At 44.2% G+C, this 12,391-nt stretch overlaps 1 pseudogene; it reads right to left on the bottom strand.

The window, feature by feature from the left end:
* Positions 1 to 12,146, bottom strand: part of LOC118653430 — a 160,529-nt pseudogene extending 148,383 nt beyond the window's left edge.
* Between the last annotated feature and the right edge of the window lie 245 nt (positions 12,147 to 12,391).

Here is a 12,391-nt window from a genome sequence, read left to right as displayed (position 1 = left end):
TCATCAGTATACCAGAAGGAAAAGAAATAAAGAATGGAATAGAAAACAAATATTTGAAGTAATAATGGCCAAGATCTTTTCAAAATAAATAACAAACCCCAAGCAATAGATTCAGGAAACTCAGAGAACACCAAGCAGGAGAAATATCAAAAAATTACTGCATGTAAGAATATAAATATTCAAACTTCAAAAAAACAAAATCAAAGAAAAAATCTAAAGGAACTAAAGAAAATTTAAAAAAATACCTTACCTATCTATATAATAAAGATCCAGGGTTGTAAGGGCTAAAGGCTCAATCAGACCGGAAGTCAGTGCTGGGTTGCCACTGTGGGCACCCTGACCCAGCACTGACTGCCTAGGGAGGGGGCTGTGGATCAGGCCTGGAGAGAGGCCTGCAGAGAGAGAGGCAGGGTCTGATCTCTAGCCTCTGCGGCAGCCATTGATCAGAACTTGCCTCTCTTTCTCTCCCAGCCTGGGCAGCAGCTGCCTCCATTTCTCTCCAGGCCTCCACTGGGGTTGCTGACCAGCCCCGCCTTTTTGATCAGGCCCCGTTGATAGGCTCAGAGATGCTGACTAGCATAGAAACTGACCAATCAGAAACAAATCTGGGTGAATGTAAGGAGCCAATGGCTGCCTAGGAGGTGGAGCTTTTGACACTGACTGGCATAGAAACTGACCAATCAGAACCAAATCTGGGTCAACTGTGAGGAGCCAATAGCTGCCTAGGAGGTGGAGCTTTTGATGCTGACTGGCATAGAAACTGACCAATCAGAACCAAATTGGCTGACAGAAGAGGGCAGTTGGGGAGGAGATCAGGCCTGCAGGGGAGGAAAGTTGGGAGTGAGATCAGGCCAGCAGGGAGGGCAGTTAGGGACCATCAGGCCAGCAGGGGAGGGCAGTTGGGAGCAACCAGGCTGGCAGGGGAGGGCAGTTGGGGGTGAGATCAGGCCTGCAAGGGAGGTCAGTTAGGGGCGATCAGGCAGGCAGGCCTAGAGGTTAGGGGCAATCAGGCAGGCAGGCAGGTGAGTGGTTAGGAGCCAGTGGTCCCAGATTGTGAGAGGGGTGTCCTAAACCGGCTGTCAGACATCCCCTGTGGGATCCGCGATTGGAGTGTGCACAGGCTGGGCTGAGGGAACCCCCCTTCATGCATGAAGTTTGTGCACCAGGCCTCTAGTAAAGAAATAAAGATAAGAATTAGAGCAGCTTGCTCTTCTGATAACATGCCAGCAAAGAAGAGAATACAGTGAAATATTAAAAGTAATGAAAGAAAAAACACCCACCAACCTAGAAATCTACTATATCCAGCATAATTTTCCTTCACAATTGAAGAAGAAATACTTTCTCAAACAAACAAAAACTAAGGGAATCCATTGCCAGTAGTTCTGTTCTGCAAGAAATAGTAAAAGTTTTTCTTCAGGCATAAGAAAACTGATATAGGTCATTAACTTGGATACTTGCATGTACGTAAAGAAAGTAAGAACACTGGGGAAATAATTGAAAGCAATATAAAATATTTCATTGATCTAAAAGATAAATGTTTAAACTAATGATAGTCACAATATATTGGTTAATTACTGAATATAAATAAGTGAAATGAATGATAGAAAATAGCATAAAAAACAGGAGAATTGGTAATACTCTATTATAAGGCATTTTCTCTACTTGTGAAGAAGACTAGTGTTATTTGAAGGTGAACTTTTATTTGTTTAAAATGTTATTGTAACACTATGGAAACCACTAAAATTATTTTTAAAAGAAGCATGATTGATATATAATGAGAAGAGAGAAAATAGAATTATATAAAACCAGAGAAGGCAGAGAAAAAAGTCTGGCAACAAATAGACAATAGTTACAACCATAGTTAATATTAATCCTATTATATCAATCCTCACTTTAAATATGAGTGGTCTAAATATATCAATGAAAAGACAGATTATCAGAGTGGCTAAAAAACAAACAAAATCATCTATATTGTATGTATAATAAACCTATTTTATATACAAAAACTCCCATAGGTTAAGAATAAAGGGATGAAGAAAATATGCCATGATAATACAATTAAAAAGAAGACTAGAGTAGCTATATTAATTTCAGACAAAACAGAATTCAGATCAAAGAAATTTAGCAGGGAAAGAGAGGGGCATTTACAGCAATAATGATGTGTTTAAGCCTAAGAATACCAGAAGCAAAAACTGAGAAAATTGCAAGGAGAAAGAGAGAAATTCACTATTATAGTTTTATTCTATATCCCTCTTTTAGTAATTGATAGATCAAGGAGGCAGAAAATTAGTAAAGATATAGTTTACTATATAGTAAAGATATAGTAAAGAACAGAACTATCAATAAGCTGGATTTACCTCACATTTATAAAATATTCCATTCAACAACAGCAGAATATATATTCTTCTCAAATTGACATAGACTATTCAACAAGATAGACCATATTTGGGGCCATAAAACACACCTGAACAATGTTTAAAACAATAGAAACATTCTAAAGTATTTTTAGACCACAATAAAATTAAACCAGAAATCAATTACCAAAAGATAGCTGGTAAATCTCCAAATATTTGAAAGTTAAACAATGCACTTCTATTTTGCATATGAAGGAAAAAAGAACTCTCTAAAAATTTAAGTATATACTAAATAAATACAAAAATACACCCCATCACAATTTGAGAGATGCAGCAAAATCAATTTTGAGAGGGAAATTTATAGCATCAAATGGATGTATTAGAAAATAATACAATTCAAAAATTAATTATGTATTTTTTACTTTAGGACCTCTAGAGAAAGAAGGGCAGTTTAAGCTTAAAACAAGAAGAAAAATAGATAAAGTTCAGAGCAGAAGTCAATAAAATTAAAAATAGGCAAATAGTAGAAAAAAGCCAGTAAACAAAAACTAGTTCTTTGAAAATATTAATAAATCGGTAAATCTCTAGTTAGGCTAGCCAAGAAAACAGAGAGAAGACATAAATGGATATTAAAATGATAATAAAGGCATACTATAAATTAGATTTATGTCCACAAATTTGATAATTTAGATGAAGAGAAGAAATTCCTCAAAATATACAACTATAACTCACAAGGAGGAAAGATCAACTGAGTAGCTCTATATCTAGTAAGAAAGTAAACAAATAATTAAAAACCTTCTAAAAACATAATCACCAGGGTCAGATAATTTTACTGGTGAATTCTATCAAATATTAAACACAGAAATGATACCAATTTTACATAATATATTTCAGAAAATAGAAGCAGAGGAAACATGTCCTAACTCATTCTATCAAATCACCATTATTCTAATACCTGCCGGAAGCCGGTCCATCCTTGTTGCTTGACACAGTCGCTGCAGGATAGAAACATCTGCACAGCATATGTTTCAAGGGACCTGGCGTATATAGCATACTGTTCTTAATATGTTTGCTCCCCTTAGCGCTGTGTGTTTTAACCAAGGTCACCTCTCCGAGAAAGGTTGTTTCCCCAGGTAGGAATTTTTCCCTGAAGTCAGGGAAGGGATGAAACTCCTTAACTAAGTGCCAGGCGGGTAGTTAATCACTACAAACAATCATGCTTAAGCTACATAATCTTTACTCCCTGGAATGGAGATAAGAAACGCCCTAACCTTTGTAATAGAAATTGACAGGATTAAAATCAACTGGGATAAATACGGATGTAACAAGACAATAAACAGCAGAACCTCTCTGGAGATCCAGACCAGAACTTGGCTGGAGATCCTGGCTGGAGATCCTGGCTAGGCTGCTGATCAACTGAACACTGTCTCCGTATCCTTCCTTCTTCGCCGACTCCGTCTACGCCTTTGGGAACCCCTGGACCTGCTGGGGTTGGACCCTGGCATCACCAATGCCAGATAAAGACATATCAAGAAAGGGAAATAGGCAAAGGAAAATACGTGTATGAAAAGATACTCCACATTATTTGTTGTTAAGGAATTAAAAATTAAGAATAATGAGATATCATTTCAAGCCCATTAGAATGGTTAAAATAAAATAAAATAAAATAACACAAAAAACAACAACTGACATTTACAACTATGGGAGAAGTTGTAGAGCAAGAACTTCCATTCATTCCTGGTCAGAATGTAAAATGAAACCGCCAATTGGGAAGAAAATTTGGCAGTTTCTTTTAAAACTAGACATAATCTTACCATATGAACAGCAGTTACACTCTTAGGTACTTACCAAATTGATTCAAAAACTTATGTTCATGAATAAAACTGGACACATGCTTAGAGTAGCTTTATTCGTAATCACTAAAAACTAGAAGAAAAAAAGAAGTCCTTTAATAGATGAATGGACTGCCAACTGTGATACATGGAATATTTTACAGTGATAAAAGAAATGAGCTATCAGGCCATGAAAAGACATGGATGACTATTAAATGCATTTTTCTAAGTGAAAGAAGCCAATCTGCCTTGCTAGTGTGACTCAGTGGTTGTGGCATCGACCCATGAACCAGGAGCTCATGGTTCATTCCTGGTTAGGGCAATTGCCTAGATTGTGGTCTGGATCCCCAGTAGGGGGCATGCAGGAGGCAGCCAATCTATGATTCTCTTTGATTGTTGATGTTTCCATCTCTCTCTCCCTATCCCTTCCTCTCTCTGAAATCAATAAAAACATATATGTATATCCTATCTAATAAAAGAGAAACATGGTAATTAGCCCTACATCCGCTACCCTTCCCATTGGCTAATCAGGGCGATATGCAAATTAACTGCCAGCCAAGATGACGGCCGGCAGCTAGGCAGCTTGAAGCTAACATGAGGCTTGCTTACTTCCGTGACGGAGGAAAACAACGTTCCCCACCTGCCTTGCCGGCCTTTGAGCTTGCAGTTTGAAACATTGTTACAAATATAGAAGCTAAACAAAACCCCAGAAACCTGCTTTCAGCCTGCCGGGATCTCAGAGCTGGAGTTGATACAGTGTTTCGATTATAGAACCCAAGCAAACCAGATACCTGCTTTCAGCAGCAGAGGCCTCAGAGCTGGAGCCAGAGCTAAAGCTGGCCCAGAATAAAAAAAAAAAAGAAAAAAAGGAGCAGTTGGGAGCTTCAGTCACCCGCCAGCCTGAAAACAGCCCTCAGCCCCTCACCCAGACTGGCCAGGCACCCCAGTGGGGATCCCCACCCTGATCCAGGACACCCTTCAGGGCAAACCAGCCGGCCCCCACCCATGCACCAGGCCTCTATCCTATATAGTAAAAGGGTAATATGCCTCCCAGCACCGGGATCAGCGGAGCCACGAGGCCTCCCAGCCCCAGGATCAGTGGAGCTGAGAGGCCTCCTGGCACTGGAATCAGTGTGACAGGGGGCAGCGCCCAAACCCCCTGATGGCCCTGTGGCTCTGTGTGTGACAGGGGGCGGGGCCACAACCTCCCTATCCGCCCTGCTCTGTTCATGACAGGGGAAGGCGCCCCAACCCCCTGATCAGCCCTGCTCTGTGCCTGATAGGGAGGAGCTCCCCAAGCCCCTGATCGCCCTGCGGCTCTGTGTGTGACAGGGTGCAGCACCCCAACCCCCTGATCGGCCCTGCTCTGTGTGTGACAGGGTAGAGCCATAACCTCCCCATTGGCCCTGCCCTGAGTGTGAGAGTGGCGGCTCCCCAACCCCCCAATCGGCCCTGCTCTGTGAGTGACAGGGGGTGGCGCAGCAACCTCCCCATCTACCCTGCCTTGAGTGTGACAGGGGGCGGTGCCCCAACCCTCCAATCGGCCCTACCTTGAGCATGACTGAGGGTGGCATCGCAACTTCCCGATCCACCCTGCTCTGTGTGTGACAGGGGGCGGCGCCCCAACTCCCCAATTGGCCCTGCTCTGAGCCTGACCAGGGGCTGCACCTAGGGATTGGGCCTGCAGGTTGTTATCTCCCGAGGGGTCCCAGACTGCGAGAGGGCACAGGCAGGGCTTAGGGCCCCCCTCCCCCCCCCCGAGTGCACAAATTTCTCATATATATATATATATATATATATATATATATATATATATATACCATCTGTAAAAGCTACACATATATATGGTTCTAATTTTTTGACATACTAAAAAAGGCAAAATTATAGAGATGGTAAACAAGTCCTTGGGCACTAGGGTTATGGGGGTGTTGATTAGGTTGTTACTGGATTGCTGCCTGAGTCAGAGGGAGGTCAGCTCTCCCTCCTTGGTTCTTGTCAAATTTGCTAGGAAGAATTCACATGAGTTACAGAAGGCAGTGTTGAAGCAAAGTAAGCAAATTTATTAAGAATACACTTGGCATAAAGCATAAGTGGGCAAGTCAGGTCGGCTGAGTGCACTGCCTGGTGGGGGTTCAAGAATTTTATACATATTCCCCTTATAGGTTTCCAAGGTTCTCTGAGGGATAGACTAGATTTCAAAGTCCCTCTTTCACACTGTGTGGCTTTTCCCAGAATTTATAAGTACATCTGGTGATTTATCTTGACAAGTCCCAAGACTGCTGACTTCTTTGTTTAATGGGTGAGATAAGCTTCCTCTTTTTTTTCCTATTTCTCCCCTTCCCGTCCTCCTGCCTTAGTCATTATCTATATACCATCCAAATGCTTTTGGGGTTTTTGTAATTTGTCCCCCAAACTTCATCTGTCCTTAGGTTTTGTTGGCACAAATGGCATTAATTGGGTCTTTGTTCCCTATTTTCCCAGGCCAGGGTGATTTAAGCTATGTATTCTGTGGTTAGAGAGAAGAGGTATAAACTATTTGCTCTGTGTCCTTGGTTGGGGGAGATAAAGTTTTGCGATTCACAAGCTGGCTGTAAGCTGCCCAAACTGTTTGGCCTTGTTTAATTTTATTGTTTCAGTTTCCCCATTCCACTTGCTCAGGAATTTTCCTAGCTTCTTACTATCCTGCCACAAGGTGAATTACAGGAAACTTTTTTTGTTTTTTAGGACACTGAAACTCTTTTGCATGATACTGTAATGGTGTATATAAAACATTAAGCATTTGTCAAAAGCTAATCAATTGTTATAGTGCAAAGTGTAATCCTTAATGCATGGATTCCAGAATGGAATGCAAAAAGTGGCAAAATAATCTAAATGTATTATAAATGTATTTTAAAACCTCCCTGAAGAAGGTAAATAAATGTATTGCTGACCTAAAGGGTGGGGCAAAAGTAGGTTTCCACTGTGAGTATGAAAAACACAGAACTTTTTCTGTGATTATTATTTATTAATTATTGCATTATTTTCCATATGAACAACTATAAACCTACTTTTGCCCTATCCTGTAAGTAACTTTGGAAATGAGTGGAGTTTGTAAGACTAAAGGCAAAAGGAACTGCACATAAAACTGTATTTTACTTGATGAGTTTTCCCACTAGTTATCAATTCTAATACTGCAATACATGTATTCTGGAATTTAACAAGTCAGTAAATGGATGGTAGATGGTGGGAGTCAGGTTTCTCATTGTTTGAGTGGGAATTTAGAGGTAAACAAAAGAATAGTCTAAAATGATCCAAACTTTAGTAGATTAGAATCAGTATTATGATGGAGGCATCAGTAGTTTAACATATATAACATAATTAGTAGTTTATTATTTATAAAATAATCTATAAAATAATTAGAATACATGCATATATTTCCTTTCTCTGGCCTATAGCCAATAGCACCCAGTAGCAATTAGCACACACAAATTTTGATTTCTGAGACCATTCCCCAATAACAGCAAAAAGTCTTGACGAAATGGTTGATTATAAGACTGGGGCAGAACATATATAGATGATGTGGAACATCTTTTTGTATAAAAAAACTAAGGAAGTTCTCATAACATAAAGTGAATAAAAGCAAAAGAAAACCACATTAAGGGTGTGAGGAGTACTGAAAGTTACACTAGAGCCAATGGAAAGGGCACCCAATGGGTGAAATTTCAAAATTTTTTTGAGGAACAAAATATATCAAAGTCTAAAATAAAGCTCCAAGAATTCATATGGTATAAACGATTGAATAAATAAATAAATGGGGAGAATAGACAAATCTCCCACCCAAATAATGCTAAATAATTTATGTAGATACTCCACCTTTAAAGATTCATAGCATAAGTCCCCACCCTTAGATTTGGGCTGTTAATAGCGACTTTCTTACAAAGGTTACACACAGTATAGAAAGGGAGAGAAGCATAGTTAACTTTATAGTGGAGAAACCAGAGAAACACTATGTTAAGCCAGACAATCTAGTTAAGCCAGGCGATGATCATGGTACTTTACCTCTGTGGTCTTCCAACCAAAAGCACCTAACCCCAGGCCAATAACAGTAATAAAAATATCCAAATTGGAGGACATTCTATAAAATATCTGACCAGTATTTCTCAAAACTGTCAAGGTCAGCAAAATAAAGAAAAAGTAATGAAGGAAAGAAAAAACGAAGGAAGGAAAGAGAGAGAGAGAGAGAGGGAGAGAGAGAGAGAGAGAGAGAGAGAGCTGAAGCATTGTCATAGCCAAAGGTGACAAGAGAACTAATTGTAATGTGGTATCCTGGATGGGATCTTTGAAGAGAAAATGACAGTAGATGAAAACAGAAAATCTAAATACAGGTTTGTTAATGTAAAAACATTCAAACCTGTAAAGAATTTTCGTGAGTTTATTTGAGCCAAACTGTCCACAATTGACGGGAAGCAGAATCTCAATGGACTGGGATAATGCTCCAAAGAATGGCGGTTTTTCTCCTATTTTTATACATTGCAATCAAAGGAGGAGATGTAAATGGGTTACATTAAATCTATTGGTGATAAATTAGGGAGGCAGGAGAAAGCAAAGGGGGGGGGGGAGGAAGGGGGATCTCTGGGATTGGATAAAAAGTAAAATGATAGACACATACTTCTTTTACTTAGGTGGGTAAGGGATAGTTAGCAGTCAACAATTAACCTGATAACAATAACAAAGAAGGAATTTGGGATCTGCCCTGCGCCCAGGGCATTTGATTGTGCCCTGAGAAGTTAAAAAAAAAAAAAAGGGACTTTCAAGTTACCCTGACATTTCAAGGATATGTTATCTTACCTGCAAAAAGACAATAGGCTCAGTTAAGCTAAGGATTGACCTTGTTAGGGAAGAGACTGGCCTAGGATGTGACTACCCACCATAACTGCTTTTAGTTAAAGTTTTAATTTCAGACCATCCTTGTGGTTACATACAGGGCTTCCCAGAACTTGTCAGGTTAGCATGTGGCCCCTTTCATCCACAGGCTTGATATTAAATCGATAAAATTGTTCCATATTGATTAATTAATTATAACAAATGTACCATTCTAATGTAAGATGTTAGTAATAGGGGAGTCTGTGTGTGGGGTATAAAGGAACTCTGTTTTTTTTCATAATTTCGTAAATCAACGATTCTAAAAATAAAGTTTATTTATTTTTTTATAAATATGGACTTTATAGAAAGGACCAATTCAAAATTGGTCAGATGCCACACGCCAGAGGCTTCCAGAACCACAGGGATGAAAAAACAAGAACAACAACAAATAAACAAAACCCAAACACAACAAACAAAAACACCCCAGACCCAATTGCCTGAAAAATCAAATCAAGGTCTCAGTTAACCAAAGGCTTTTTCTAAAGAAACATATGTGGCTAGGGTGGAGACCCTAAAGCCTGAACAAGTACCCAGAGCAGAAGAAAAACAACTAAATTCAGACCCACAGTCCCTGCCGACTGGCCCCCCCACTCCAGGCTGTCAAGAGCGAGGCAAAGGGCTTCACAGATTTTTTTTTTAAAACTGTGGTGATGGTAACTGGCTTAAATAATGGGAGGAGGGAAATTTTTATAATTCAAATTTCTTTTTTCTTCCCCTTTGGTGGAAGCAGAGAGACTAGTAGCTTGAGGTTAAGGAGAAAACTGATTTTTATTGTTTTAATGGGGAAAACTTATAGAAATAGCAGGCTGCCATGAAACGTACCCAATTTGATCTGTGATCGAAGGCTCTGAATTCCTGAAGAGGAGGTAAGCCCTGGCACAGGTTAGGAGAGGTAGCAGCCTTGGGTGCTGCAGCCTCTTGGGAGAGAGAACACAGCTCCAGAGACAGAGAATGGGGGTGGCTAGGAGGGAGCAGAAGGGGGCCAGGATGGGGGAACCCTTAAGTAGTATCAAAATTAGCTGCCGTCTGCTCCCTGCTGGTGGGTCCCTGGGGTGTAGATTGGCAAGAAGGGTGCTAGGGCTGAATGGAGAAGAAACTAGAGATGCTAGTAAAAACCACCCTCCCCAAGGGTCCCTGGCCCTGGGTCTTAAGAATAGAAAACCAAGAGGGGTCAGTCAACCAGAGTGCTTTCTCAGGTCATCCCCCTGAACCCCAGCTCAGTCTGGAGGGGGATGTACACTGGGGTAGGGCTAGTGACCAAGTCCTGGCACTCAGCACCCACGGAGAGGGGCGGGCATGGTGGGCTCCCCGCCTCCCCTGGCTTCACCTCCTCTCCTCCTGGCCAGCCTGGCCCCCGCCCCCACCAGGCCCATTTCAGGGCAGCACATCCAGTAGGAGCGTCCCTAAGGTAGGTCATGGTGGTAGGGCTTAGGGCGCCAGTGGCAGAGTGACACATCGCCCTTCTCGCCCTTCTGGTATCCCTTTCGGCACTGCTTACAAGGGTCACGGCGATAGAGGGGGGTCTCGGCTCCAGCGCAAGTCTGTGGCCCAAACACCTAACGCTTCGATGAGGCCCTTGAAGTGGTGGCAGGTGATCTTGAGGGCGGCCAGGGCCCGGGTGGGCAGGAGCTGAAGATTTTTACCAGCACGTGCTTGGGAAGCAGAAGCATGTCCTGCCGCGGCTCCAGCAGCCTCTGGATCTTGAAGAGGATTTCCAGAAAGTCCTGTGACACGTGCCGGGACAGGCGGCACACGGAGGTGTCTGCTGTGCCCTCATTGTCATCTGGGCCTGGTGCAGTGGCCGGCGAGTCTGCTCAGGGAGGCCCGGGAGGAAGAAGAGATGGCAGGTGGGGGTGGCTCCTTAGGACTGACCGTCAGGCACACTGTCTCCTCCTTCCCATTCTTGGTACCATCCTTGCCAAAGAGGATGCACTCGTCCACTACGCCTGTCACCACCACATCCATGCCGAAGCCCATGCTCCACAGTCCCGGGCAGGGGGTGGCGGGGGAGGGGGGCGGTGCCTGGGGAGTGTCCTCGGGCCGGCAGGGGCTGGGGCCTCCCCTCGCTGGCTTCATCTGCCCCGGCCAGAAGGAACTCCACATTGCTAGGGAAGGCATCCGAAGAGAGGCTGAAGAGCTGCTACAGGTCACAGGTAGTCGTGGCCTTGGCTGGGCCCTGGGTCCTGGGCTGCCCGTGGAAGGCACAGCCTGCGGGCCCCACTCGAGTTGGGCAGGCTGCCGTCTGGTGCACGGGGCTCTGGGCCATGGGAGATACGGAAGGCGATGCGTCCCTCCCTGGGGCCTGTCCCAGGCCTCTCCTCCTTGCCGAGGCCTTGGCTGGAGGGTTGTTCCGCTGGGCTGCGAAATGAGCCACTGCCCCAGCCACACGGCTGCAGTCCTGCCACCAGACTGTTCAGACCCCAGCCCCTTGGCAGAACCACCCTGCTCTGCTGACACAAAGACCACAGGCGCTGGGGTGCCGGGTGTGGCTAGTTCTGCAGGGCCAGGGCAGCCCGCGCTTCCACCAGGGCCACCATCTCAGCCACAGAGAGCAGGTCCACGGCCTCACTGGCCGCGGCTGGGGTCCTCTGAGCAGCAGGGGGCCCCTCGCAGCCCCCAGGGTCCAGCGGAGCTTTCTAGGCTCAACACAGCGCCTCCTCCGCTTGGCCTTGGAGCTGTCACTGCCCCAGTGCCCCTTGACCTTCATGGCGCTGGCCCGGCTGCCGCCACCACGCTGGTGGGCCACAAAGAAGGCCACCTTCTCCTTTGTATTCCCAGGCTTGATCACATACCACGTGTCCAGCAGGACTCGACCCTCGGCACCAACAGCAGCTGCTGAGAGGAGAGGGGCGGGCTGGGAGGAAGGGGCGTCTGTGGCCCAGGCGGGAGGTGTGTTCTCAGAGGGGGCAGGCCCATGGTCTGGCTCAGCCCGGCTGCCCAACTCAGAACAGGTTGCGGGCTTGGGGGCTATGGAAGGGGGGCGGGGCTGGTTCTGTGAGTAGGTGCAAAAGGGCCGAGGGCACCACAGCTGGAAGGGCAGGAGGCCGCCACGGTCCATTCTGGGGAACGGTGGCAGACAGGCGGGGGTCACTGCGTCTCAGGACCTGGATGGTGGTGGGGTACTCCACAGGCCACCACCTCCCCGTGCCGAAGCTCCTGAAGCTCCACGGGTTTCCCCCCACTCCTAAAGTTTATTTTTTAAAAATCGTCCCCAAGAGCTAAGAAAAGAACCTCTAAGCATTCAGATTTATTTTTATTTTATTATTTTTTTGTTAATCCTCACCAGAGGATATTTTTTCCCAT

This window comes from Myotis myotis, unplaced genomic scaffold (genome assembly GCF_014108235.1).
Source record: "Myotis myotis isolate mMyoMyo1 unplaced genomic scaffold, mMyoMyo1.p scaffold_m19_p_4, whole genome shotgun sequence".
Lineage (NCBI taxonomy): Eukaryota > Metazoa > Chordata > Mammalia > Chiroptera > Vespertilionidae > Myotis > Myotis myotis.
The sequence above is the reverse complement of the archived record's forward strand: the minus strand, read 5'-3'. Positions and strand labels throughout refer to the sequence as shown.